The sequence below is a fragment of the Neomonachus schauinslandi genome, chromosome X, assembly GCF_002201575.2.
Source record: "Neomonachus schauinslandi chromosome X, ASM220157v2, whole genome shotgun sequence".
Taxonomy (NCBI): Eukaryota; Metazoa; Chordata; class Mammalia; order Carnivora; family Phocidae; genus Neomonachus; species Neomonachus schauinslandi.
This window is the reverse complement of record NC_058419.1, coordinates 8489769-8502485: the sequence shown is the minus strand read 5'-3', so window position 1 is coordinate 8502485 and position 12717 is coordinate 8489769. Positions and strand designations below refer to the sequence as shown.

Here is a 12717-nt window from a genome sequence, read left to right as displayed (position 1 = left end):
ACCCAATGTGGGGCTCGAACTTACAACCCCAAGATCAAGAGTCACATGCTCTACTGACTGACCCAGCCAGGAGACCCTTCAATAAGTTTTTTAAAAGGTTGGGACTGGGGGGAAAGATGGCGGAGGACTAGGGGACCCTATTTCAACTGGTCCCCGGAATTGAGCTGGATATCTACCAGACCACTCTGAGCACCCACGAAACCAGCCTGAGATGTAAGAAGATCTGGATCTCTACAAACAGAATATCGCAGGCAGTTGGTTTTGAGGTATGAAGCCGGGAGCCGTGATTCTGCAGACAGATATCGGAGGATAAATGGCAGCGGGAGGGTACCTGGCCGTGGGGATCCTACACCACCGGTGAGTGACAGCCTCGCGTGCTGGGGACCGGGCACAGACTCGCAGACCGGAAGTGGCGGGGAAAGGACTTTAGGGCAGCCTCCGGGGCGGAAACCCGGAGCGGCGGGGTCACGCGCATGCAAACTGGGAGCGGCTGGCGGTTTTAGAAGCACAAAGGGCAGACACATGCCCGGACCTGGAGGCAGGACTGGGAGCGCTGCAGAGGGGCGCACAACCCAGGACGCTGCAGTTTATAGCAGCACGGACAGAAACGGAGATGGTGTGGCCTGGAGAGCTCACTGAAGAACAGACTGCGATCTCTCTGCTCTGAGGCAGAGGGTTGGAAACGGTCTCTTCTGCTCTGACTCTCGGAAGAGAAGTGGAAAGCCACCAGGGAAAGCCTCCAGAGAACAAAAGCCCCAAAGACTGATTCCCGCTGAGCCCATCCCCCACCACAGGGGGGCAGGGCAACTCCTCCCAAACAGGGTTGCCTGAGTAATAGCACGGCAGGCCCCTCCCGCAGAAGACAGGCTGGGAAAACAAGAGGCCAGCAACACTAAGGTCCCAAGAAAACAGGTGCACCTTGCTTGGGTTCTGGTCAATAATTTGGACTCTATACATTCCCTCAAACACCCATCAACAGAGTGACTAGGAGGAGGAGCCCCCAAAACAGAAAAGACTCAGAGATTATGACTTATGCAGCAGATTTACAAATGGATGCAGATATAACCAAGATGTCGGAGATGGAATTCAGGCTTGCAATTGTGAAGACAATGGCTAGAATGGAGAAATCAATTAATGGCAACATAGAGTCTCTAAGGGCAGAAATGAAAGGTGAATTGGCAGAACTTAAAAATGCTATCAATGAAATCCAATCCAATCTAGATAATCTAACAGCTAGGGTAACTGAGGCAGAAGAGCGAATAAGCGACCTGGAAGACAATTTAATAGATAAAAAGGGAAAAGAGGAGGTCAGGGAAAAACAACTCAGAATCCATGAAAATAGAATCAGAGAAATAAGTGACACCATGAAGCATTCCAATGTCAGAATAATTGGAATCCTGGAGGGAGTGGAGAGAGAGAGAGGACTAGAAGATGTATTTGAGCAAATCGTAGCTGAGAACTTCCCTAATCTGGGGAATGAAACAAACATTCAAGTCCTAGAGGCAGAGAGGACCCCTCCACAAATCAAGGAAAACAGGCCAACACCGTGGCATGTAATAGTAAAACTTGCAAATCTTAGAACCAAGGAAACCATCTTAAGGGCAGTTAGGGGGAAGAGATTCCTTACGTACAGAGGGAGGAACATCAGAATAATGTCAGACCTATCCACAGAGACCTGGCAAGCCAGAAAGGCCTGGCAAGACATGTTCAGGGTACTAAATGAGAAGAACATGCAGCCAAGAATACTTTATCCGGCAAGGCTTTCATTTAGAATGGATGGAGAGACGCAGAGCTTCCACGACTGGCAGAAACTGAAAGAATATGTAACCACTAAGCTGGCTTAGCAAGAAATATTAAGGAGGGTTCTATAAAAGGAGAAAGACCCCAAGAGTGATATACAACAGAAATTTACAGGGACAATCTATAAAAACAACGTCTTCACAGGCAACATTATGACAATTAATTCATATCTTTCAATAATCACTCTCAACGTGAATGGCCTAAATGCTCCCATAAAATGGCACAGGGTTGCGGATTGGATAAAAAGACAGGACCCATCCATATGCTGTCTACAAGAGACTCATTTTGAACCTAAAGATACATCCAGACTGAAAGTGAAGGGATGGAGATCCATCTTCCATGCCAGCGGACCTCAAAAGAAAGCTGGGGTAGCAATTCTTATATCAGACAAATTAGATTTTAAACTAAAGTCTGTAATAAGAGACACAGAAGGACACTATATCATTCTTAAAGGGTCTATCCAACAAGAAGATCTAACAATTGTAAATATCTATGCCCCCAACATGGGAGCAGCAATCTACATAAGCCAACTGTTAACCAAAATAAAGAGTCACATTGATAACAATACGTTAATTGTAGGAGACCTCAATACTCCACTCTCAGCAATAGATAGATCATCTAAGCTTCAATCTCAACAAAGAAACAAGAGCTTTGAATGACACACTGGACTAAATGGACCTCATAGATATATACAGAACATTCCACCCTAAAACAACAGAATACTCAATCTTCTCAAGCACACGTGGAACTTTCTCCAGAAGAGACCACATACTGGATCACATATCAGGTCTCAGCTGATACCAAAAGATTGAGATTATTCCCTGCATATTCTCAGACCACAATGCTTTAAAAGTGGAACTCAATCACAAGAAAAAAATTGGCAGAAATTCAAACACTTGGAAGCTAAAGACCACTCTGCTCAAGAATGTTTGGGTCAACCAGGAAATCAGAGAAGAACTTAAACAATTCATGGAAACCAATGAGAACGAAAACACATCAGTCCAAACCCTATGGGATACTGCAAAGGTGGTCCTAAGGGGGAAATACATAGCCATCCAAGCCTCACTCAAAAAATTAGAAATATCCCGAATTCACCAACTAACTCTACAACTTAAAGAACTAGAGAAAAAGCAACAAATGATGTCTAAGCCACGCATTAGAAGAGAAATAATTAAAATTAGAGCAGAAATCAGTGAATTAGAAACCAGAAACACAGTAGATCAGATCAACGAAACTGGAAGTTGGTTCTTTGAAAGAATTAATAAGATCGATAAACCATGGGCCAGACTTATCCAAGAAAAGAGAAAGGACCCAAATTAATAAAATTATGAATGAAAGGGGAGAGATCACGACTAACACTAAGGAAATAGAAACAATTATTAGAAATTATTATCAAGAACTATATGCCAATAAACTGAGCAATCTGGATGAAATGGAGGCCTTCCTGGAAACCTATAAGCTGCCAAGACTGAAACAGGAAGAAACTGACAACCTGAATAGGCCAATACCCAGTAACGAGATTGAAGCAGTGATCAAAACCTCCCAAAAGTCAAGAGTCCAGGGCCTGATGGATTCCCTGGGGAATTCTACCAAACATTCAAAGAAGAAATAATACCTATTCTACTGAAGCTGTTTCAAAAAATAGAAACAGAAGGAAAACTTCCAAACTCATTCTATGAGGCCAGCCTTACCTTAATCCCCAAACCAGGCAAAGACCCCATCAAAAAGGAGAATTTCAGACTGATATCTCTGATGAATATGGATTCCAAAATCCTCAACAAAATCCTAGCTAATAGGATCCAACAATACATTAAAAAGGATCATCCACCACGACCAAGTGGGATTTATCCCTGGGATGCAAGAGTGGTTCAACATTCGCAAATCAATCAATGTGATAGAACACATTAATAAGAGGAGGGAGAAGAACCATATGGCCCTCTCAATTGATGCAGAAAAAGCATTTGACAAAATACAACATCCTTTCCTGATTAAAACTCTCCAGAGTATAGGGATAGAGGGAACATTCCTCAAGTTCATAAAATCTATCTGTGAAAAACCCACAGTGAATATCATCCTCAATGGGGAAAAGCTGAGAGCCTTTCCTTTAAGATCAGGAACACGTCAAGGGTGCCCACTCTCACCACTGTTGTTCAACATAGTACTAGAAGTCCTCATGACAGCAATCAGACAACAAAAAGAAATAAAAGGTATTCAAACTGGCAAAGAAGAAGTCAAACTCTCTCTTTTCGCAGACGACATGATACTTTATGTGGAAAACCCAAAAGACTCCACCCCCAAATTACTAGAACTCATCCAACAATTCAGTAATGTGGCAGGATACAAAATCAATGCACAGAAATCAGTTGCTTTCTTATACACTAACAACGCAACTGTAGAAAGAGAAATTAGAGAAACAATTCCATTTACAATAGCACCAAAAACCATAAGATACCTCGGAATAAACCTAACCAAAGAGGTAAAGGATCTATACTCTAGGAACTACAAAACACTCATGAAAGAAATTGAAGAAGACACAAAAAGATGGAAAAATATTCCATGCTCATGGATCGGAAGAATAAACATTGTTAAAATGTCTATGCTACCCAGAGCAATCTAGACCTTCAATGCCATCCCGATCAAAATTCCAATGACATTTTTCAAAGTACTGGAACAAACAATCCTAAAATTTGTATGGAATCAGAAAGGACCCCGAATCGCCAAGGAGATGTTGAAAAAGAAAAACAAAGCTGGGGACATCACGTTGCCCGATTTCAAGCTATATTACAAATCAGTGATCACCAAAGACAGCATGGTACTGGCACAAAAACAGACATACAGACCAATGGAACAGAATAGAGAACCCAGATATGGACCCTCAACTCTATGGTCAAATAATCTTTGACAAAGCAGGAAAAAACATGCAGTGGAAAAAAGACAGTCTCTTCAATAAGTGGTGCTGGGAAAATTGGACAGCCACATGCAGAAGAATGAAACTCAACCATTCACAAAGATAAACTCAAAGTGGATGAAAGACCTCAATGTGAGACAGGAATCCATCCAAATCCTAGCGGAGAACATAGGCAGTAACCTCTTTGACATCGGCCACAGCAACTTCTTTCAAGATACATCTCCAAAAGCTAGCGAAACAAAAGCAAAAATGAACTTTTGGGACTTCATCAAGATAAAAAGCTTCTGCACAGCAAAGGAAACAGTCAACAAAACAAAGAGGCAACCCACAGAATGGGAGAAGATATTTGCAAATGACACTACAGATAAAGGGCTGGTATGCAAGATCTATAAAGAACTTCTCAAACTCAACACCCAAAAAACAAATAATCAAGTCAAAACGTGGGCAGAAGAGATGAACAGACACTTCTCTGAAGAAGACATACAAATGGCTAACAGACACATGAAAAAATGTTCATCATCATTAGCCATCAGAGAAATTCAAATCAAAACCACATTGAGATACCACCTTACACCAGTTAGAATGGCCAAAATGGACAGGGAAAGAAACAACAAATGCTGGAGAGGTTGTGGAGAAAGGGGAACCCTCTTACACTGTTGGTGGGAATGCAAGTTGGTACAGCCACTTTGGAAAACAGTGTGGAGGTTCCTCAAAAATTTAAAAATAGAGCTACCCTAGGACCCAGCAATTGCACTCCTGGGTATTGACCCCAAAGACACAGATGTAGTGAAAAGAAGGGCCATATGCACCCCAATGTTCATAGCAGCCATGTCCACAATAGCCAAACTGTGGAAAGAGCCGAGACACCCTTCAACAGAAGAATGGATAAAGATGTGGTCCATATATACAATCGAATATTACTCAGCCATCAGAAAAAATGAATACCCAACTTTTGCATCAACATGGATGGGACTGGAGGAGATTATGCTAAGTGAAATAAGTCAAGCAGAGAAAGTCAATTATCATATGGTTTCACTTATTTGTGGAACATAAGGAATAGCATGGAGGACATTAGGAGAAGGAAGGGAAAAATGGGAGGGGGAATTGGAGGGAGAGATGAACCATGAGAGACTATGGACTCTGAGAAACAAACAGGGTTTTAGAGGGGAGCGGGGAGGGGGGATTGGTTAGCCTGGTGATGGGTATTAAGGAGGGCACGTACTGCATGGAGCACTGGATGTTATATGAAAACAATGAATCATGGATCACCACATCAAAAACCAATGATGTATTGTATGGTGACTAACATAACACAATAAAATTTTTTTAAAAAGGTTATATAGTAAAACAATATGGGAAGATTACACATTTCATCTGAAAATTTTGCTTTTCTTCAATTTCCCAACATAACTTTTCCTATCTGAACCATCCAAATTAAATCAAATTCAGCAAGTAATTTCCAAATGCCAACTTCATCTACTATTGTATAGCTCTGATCCATGGTACCACATAAAACAGGTAGCATACATAACACATGTACACATTTCATAAGCAATGGAATAATGAGAAATCAGGATCATTCAAGCTCTATTTGCACAAATGACCATGATAGGATCATCTACTTGGCAGTCCTTCAAATAAACCAAATAATATATGCAGACAAATTGTTAATGTTAAAACATTACACATAACATTTAACACTGGAACCATGAGAAAATTCTGACAGGACTAGGACCTTTGAAAAATCTATGTGGGAATCAGATACCCAGGAAGCAATCAGAATCAGTGGGACTATAGTACTTTTTAGTAGCACAGAAAATTTCTGATTTTAAATTGACATTGAACTTTCACGTTGGCTTCTGTTGAGAATATATCAATAACTCATCAAGGTATACTGTCTTTCCACAGAAACATATACTACAATGATTCAGAAGAAAAGGAACTAATTAATTTTCACTACTACATATAAACCTTCATTCAGATGAGTCTTAAATGAAGTCCAGAGGTTGTAAGAAAAGTAGGAGAAACAGAAGGAAAATTGGGGACTGCAAATGAACCAATCTCTTGGTTTCCAAAACCACCTTTTAGGTTTGTTTCCTCCCTGGAAATTATTTTTCCTACTAAATTGCATTTAGTAAGCCATAATTAATTGAAATTATTTTTGAAATTATTTTTTCCTACTAAATTACATTTAGTAAGCCATAATTAATTCATGTAATCTGTATTATTACTATTTTCCAGGTTCACTGATGATTCAGATTTTAACCAACAATCCGTAATTTTGAAGGTTTTATAATAATATTATGAAATTACATAAATCACTGTCATGTTTGTGATAAGCTATAAAGTCAAGCAAGCCTGCAGAAACTTATGTACTGCTCACTGATACCAATCATTAGATGTGGCCATCAATCTGTGCTCAAGTCCAAGATTAGTCACCCACTGGGCATGTTTAAGTATTTTGACTCTCACATGGGGCTCTACTCTCCATGACTATTGCACCAACTACCCACCCAGAAATTCCTATGATGTCACCAAGAGCCAATCAGGTGTTCTTTCTCTGATACTGATTTTATGTAAACCAGACAAAAAGTAAAGATATTTGACATTTTGGTTAGCTTGTTCAGCCTCTTGATGGGAATATGTACAACATTCACTAGATTCATAAACTAAAATTGAGAATCTGGATATATTTATAAATGCCAAAGTATATTAACTGTGCAAACATTCTCTAATAAAACATCAGAAAAATCTAAGGAATCTTTTTACTACTATTTGAACAGTAAATTGGTATATCACACACTTGAAAAGAGGAAGTACAATGTGCAAAACAGTCTGCTTAAAAACGAAATGAATGCTCTTTCCACCATCTTTCAGGGCCGCCATAATGGTGTGCACAAATGTCCTGGCAGATGCTCTCAAGAGCATTAACAATGCTGAAAAGAGAGGCAAATTCCAGGTTCTTATTAGGTCATACTCCAAAGTTTATCATCCAGTTTCTAACTGTGATGATGAAACATGGTTACATCGGTGAATTTGAAATCACTGATAATCACAGAGCTGGGAAAACTGTTGTGAACCTCACAGGCAGGTTAAACAAGTGTGGAGTGATCAGCCCCAGATTTGATGTACAACTCAAAGATCTAGAAAAATGGCGGGGTAATCTGCTCCTGTCCCACCAGTTTGATCTCATTGTACTGACAACTTCAGCTGGCATCATGGACCATGAAGAAGCAAGACGAAAAGACATAGGAGGGAAAATCCTGGGATTCTTTTCTCGAGATGTAATACATACATGCAAATAAAATGCCTCAATGGAAAAAAAATGAAATGAATGATAAATGAATAACTTTTACCTACCCTAAAAAAAAGTCATGGCTTTTGCCAATGAGTTTAAGATTACTCTTTTTTAGATACATATCAAGATTTATGAAATTTTTAAAAATTAAAGGTTAAAAACAAATTTATTTGTAAGATTTCATTAAATTATCCACAAATTTCATTAAAATTTTTAAATTTCATAAAAATATCTCAATAATCTTAAGAAATCAACAGTAGTAATTACATTCCCTCCCATCACAAAATTCCCAAATGTATCCATGTGGCTGACTAGCCAAACTAAAAATCTTCGGAAGAAAATTGAAAATTTGCTGAGATAACACAGGAATTTGGGAAAATCCTATTCATAACCTCATGGCGCCCAAGCCTTCTACTTTACTTACACTGATTTAGAATCAGCTAGAAAAATTTTGTGATGTGATGAGTTCTGGGTATTATATGCAACTAATAAATCATTGAACACTATATCAAAAACTAATGATGTACTATATGTTGGCTAATTGAATTTAAATAAAAAATAAAATAAAATAATCTTTTTTACAAAATTCCTTCAAATGCAGCAAACAGCAAAAATCTTATACACAAATGATGCTACCAGTCATACTAACTCCCATTAAACATCCTATTCACTTACACGCCTTTCTTCTCTGGACTGAAATTCAATATCCCAGGGCAAAACTATTTGGTGGTGTCATGGGGGCACATTTTTCATTTGATAAACAGTCTGCCAGGTGCTGATGACACATCAAACAAGCAGATGTTCCCTGCTTACAAAGGGCACAGAGTCTAAATGGGAGAAGATCTACATAAAACTGTGCAAATGTTATATATGGGGGTCCTAAATTGAAAGAGAAGATAGAAGGGGCACCTGACATGTGTTGGGGGTCCCTGGGAAGCAGATTCAGAGACAGAAATTAGCATGCAACAAATTTGTTGGGAATGCTCTCCAAAGCTACACCTGGAGGGTAATAAATGAAGCAGGATTAGGAAGAGGAAGGAGTTGGTCTGTGATAGTCACAGCAAAGGCCTCAGCTCATCTCATGGGGAGCACTAGGGCTAGAATGGCCCTTAAAAGTTTTTTCAAACTGAGGTAAGAAATCTGAGTTTATGTATCCTGGCATCAGCCAGTCACTGGATACAGGGTCCCTCTTCCCCCAGCCACTCAGATAAGATAAACCCTGAGCCCCTGGAGAGGAACTCGCTGAGAACTGCCAGCCACCTATACTCTCAAGAGCTGAGGTGATGAGTATTTCGGTTTTGTAGGCTTTGGGGAGAAAGGGAATTGGGCAATACAACACAGTATCCATTACCACCCACCCTTTGTTTCACTCAGATCTATGTGCTTCATGTTACTTCTGAAAGCAGATCCTTTAGGAATTTCGTGGGCTTTTCCTGAGGGAAGCATCTAAGAGAAAAGTTACCAGAATGAGCCACTGTCCCCATGCTAAAGCTGGTCTCCAGGCCCCATCTATTCTAGATAAAACTTGCCCTCAACTATTAGCTCTCCAAGTCGGTGGATTACCTGATGGGGTGACCCACGACATCATCCTTGATCAGCCTGAGACCCCAGTTATAAGGCTCTTCTCAGGCCATGGCTGATTCACCTGTTCATTCATTGTCAAAACTGGGCAAGTAAGTAGCAAGAGAAATGCAAGTGGATCACCTGGGTGCCAAACATATCCTCTCAGCCTCATTGTCTCCTGATAATCAGAGTCTGTGATTCCTGCCATTTAGTGACTCCTTTCTGTGCCTGCTCACCATTAATGTTTGATGAGAGCCTTGCTATGTGCCCTGGTGGAAGCATTCCCCTCTGGGAACCAAGACTCCTGAACCAGCAGGATCCAGAGCTCTGGAAACAGGAAGGATAAATTCTGAAAGTAGGCCACTGGGAGTGATGGTGAGTTAGGCCACTCCGACTTATACCCCTTGTTTCCTGGACTTATGCATTCTAACTACTGGGAACATAGCACAAGGTACTGGCTGCTATGATCCAAATGTTTGTGTTTCCCCAAAATTGATATATTGAAATCCTAATGCCCAAAGATGATGGTATTAGGTGGGGCCTTTGAGAGGTGCTTAGGTCATGAGGGTGATGCCTCCATGAATGGGATTAGTGCTCTTGTAAAAGAGACTCCAGAGATATCCGAAGTCCCTTCCACCATGACATATCTAGAAGGCAATGGCTATGAACCAGAATAGAGCTCTCACCAGAATGCAACCATGCTGGTGCCTTGATCTTGGACTTCCTAGCATCCAGAACTGTGAGAAATAAAATTCTGTTGTTTATAAGCTACCTAGTCTGTGGAACAGACTAAGACACTGGTGCTTAATTTAGAGTGCATTCTGTGCCCTTGAAGATGATGCCTTATCCCAGCAGAGGATCACCTCTGAGTTGATACCTCAGCTGTCTATTTCCTCACTCTGAGGATGGCAGCATGTCAGTCATGAGTTATGTGACAGGACCAGTAGATCTCATGATTATGTGTCCACTGCTGTACCTCCTTTAGTGTAAAATAAGGCCCTCAGTCTGATGTTCTCACCTCACAGGGTGAGGAACAAATGAGGGTTCTGCCAATGAGCAGGTAAGTCTATTCCAATTACACACTCAGGGGTCAGGAAATAATCATTCTGCAGTAGTTAGGAGGATATTTCAGAAGGAAGGGAAAGTATGAAAAATGTATAATGTCCTGAAACAGCTGGTGGTTTAAGGTAATTACAAGCAGGGCAGTAGGGCCGGAGCACAGGATTTTTGGGGTAGGGGAAAAGTGAAGCGAGAGGTAGAAAAAGGCCAGGTCATGTAGACCACTGAATGGAATGCTAAAGAATTCTGACATTATTTTAAACAACAAAATACTGTGCTGAAATTTACATTTTCTAGTATTTTAAACAGCAAAATACTGTGCTAAAATTTACATTTTCTAAAACTTTACTCTGCAACAACATGAATGTTAGATTGGAGAGGGTAAGACTTGTCAGAAAGACTTGTAAAAGATAGTATATGGGGTGTGAGAAAAAGAGAGTATTCAAAAATCACCATAGCTTTTTGGCCTGAGAAACTAGAAATGAACTGAGATGGAGAAAACTGCAGGAGAAGCTTGCTTGGGGAAGAATATAAGCAGTTCAGTTGGACATATTAGATATCTAAGTGAAGATGTCAAGGAGGCAGTTGGATATATTAATATGGAGCTCGGGGGAGAGCTCCAGGCTGGCAATATAAATCTGGAAAACACTAACAAATAGATAAAATTTAAAATTAAGGTGTTGAAAGAGATCTCCAGCAGAATGAGTATAAATAACAATAGAAGTCCCAAACTGAGCCTGGCACTTTCCAAAATTTAGAAGACAGGAGGGTGAGGAAGAATCAGGAGAATGAGAAGGAGCAACAAGTGAGGGATTAGGAAAACACAGCCCTGAAAGCTGCATGAAGCAAATACTTCTGAGAGGAAGGAGGAATGAGCTATGTCAAATGCTGCTAAGTCCAGTGAGCTGAGAAATGAGGACTGGCCATTGGATTAAGCAATGCAGAGGTCATCGGTTACCTTCACCAAGAGCACTGTTCATGGAGAGGCAGAAGCAAAGGCCTAGATTTAAGAAGAGGAATTTAAGACAAGCTATATAGACAACTATCTTCAAGAGCATTGCTGTGAAGCAGGACAGAGAAATGTGGTAGCAACTGGCTAAGGGGGAAGAGTTATCAAGAGGTCAAGACAGCTAATTTTTTATTTTGGTGATTTTGTTTTGTTTGATTAGATTTTTTTTTTTTTTTTTTTTTGGATGGGGGAAGTAACAGCATAGTTATCTTCTGAAGTGAAATATCTGGTAGGAAAAGGCATGATGTGGGGGAGAGTGCGTAGGATTGCAGGAGTAACATCATCATGTTAGAAAGTGAGGGAGTTCTGGGGCTGATCCAAGAAGTGGGCGGACTGGTCTTTAGGTGGGAGCACGGTTCATGCCAGTCACAGCGGGAGAGACAGATACGGGTAGGTGAGGAGGTGCAGTACTGGAAGGCTGGCAAAGTCTCTTCTAATTGCTTCCACCTCCTCAGTGAAATAGGAAGCACAGTTGTTTGTTTCTTTAAGTGTTTGCTTGCTTAGTTTCTGAACTTCTGAGCTCACTGCCTTAATCCATTCACCCTGCCAGCCTCTAATTGCCTTTTTACTCTATCTGAAAATTCCCTGGTGACCAGAGGTCTCTGCAGTCAATAACATCTATGGAGAGAGAAGACAAGAAGTGGCCAAATCATTCCAATTGATATTGTGGAGCCACATTCAGTCTGTAATACACAACCAAGAATTTTCAGGGGAAATAACCTTCTTGAGTCGGACCTTAACATGGAGTATGTTTGATCCAGTTCTATGATATTTCTCCTTCTACCCTGCTCTGCTAGCTTCACTGCAGTATTCAAGGCTTTGGCCCTGGGCTGTAAGAGTCTTTCTAGTTCTTATGGTCCACATTAAACAAGATCCTACGCTGCCAGCTTTCATCTTCAAGATAAGAGAAATAGTCTCTTAAGGCAGGGGATAAAAAAGCCTTAGAGAGGTGGTTCTCAAACTTGGCTGATCATTGGACTCATCTGAATCACTCATTAAAAAAATACATACCCCAAAAGAGGAAAGCATACCAATATATATATATATATATATATATATATATATATATATATATATATA

General features: G+C 40.4%; 1 pseudogene; it reads left to right on the top strand.

The window, feature by feature from the left end:
- Positions 1–7592: 7592 nt before the first annotated feature.
- On the top strand, positions 7593–8013 carry LOC110575836 (annotated as a pseudogene).
- Positions 8014–12717: the final 4704 nt, after the last annotated feature.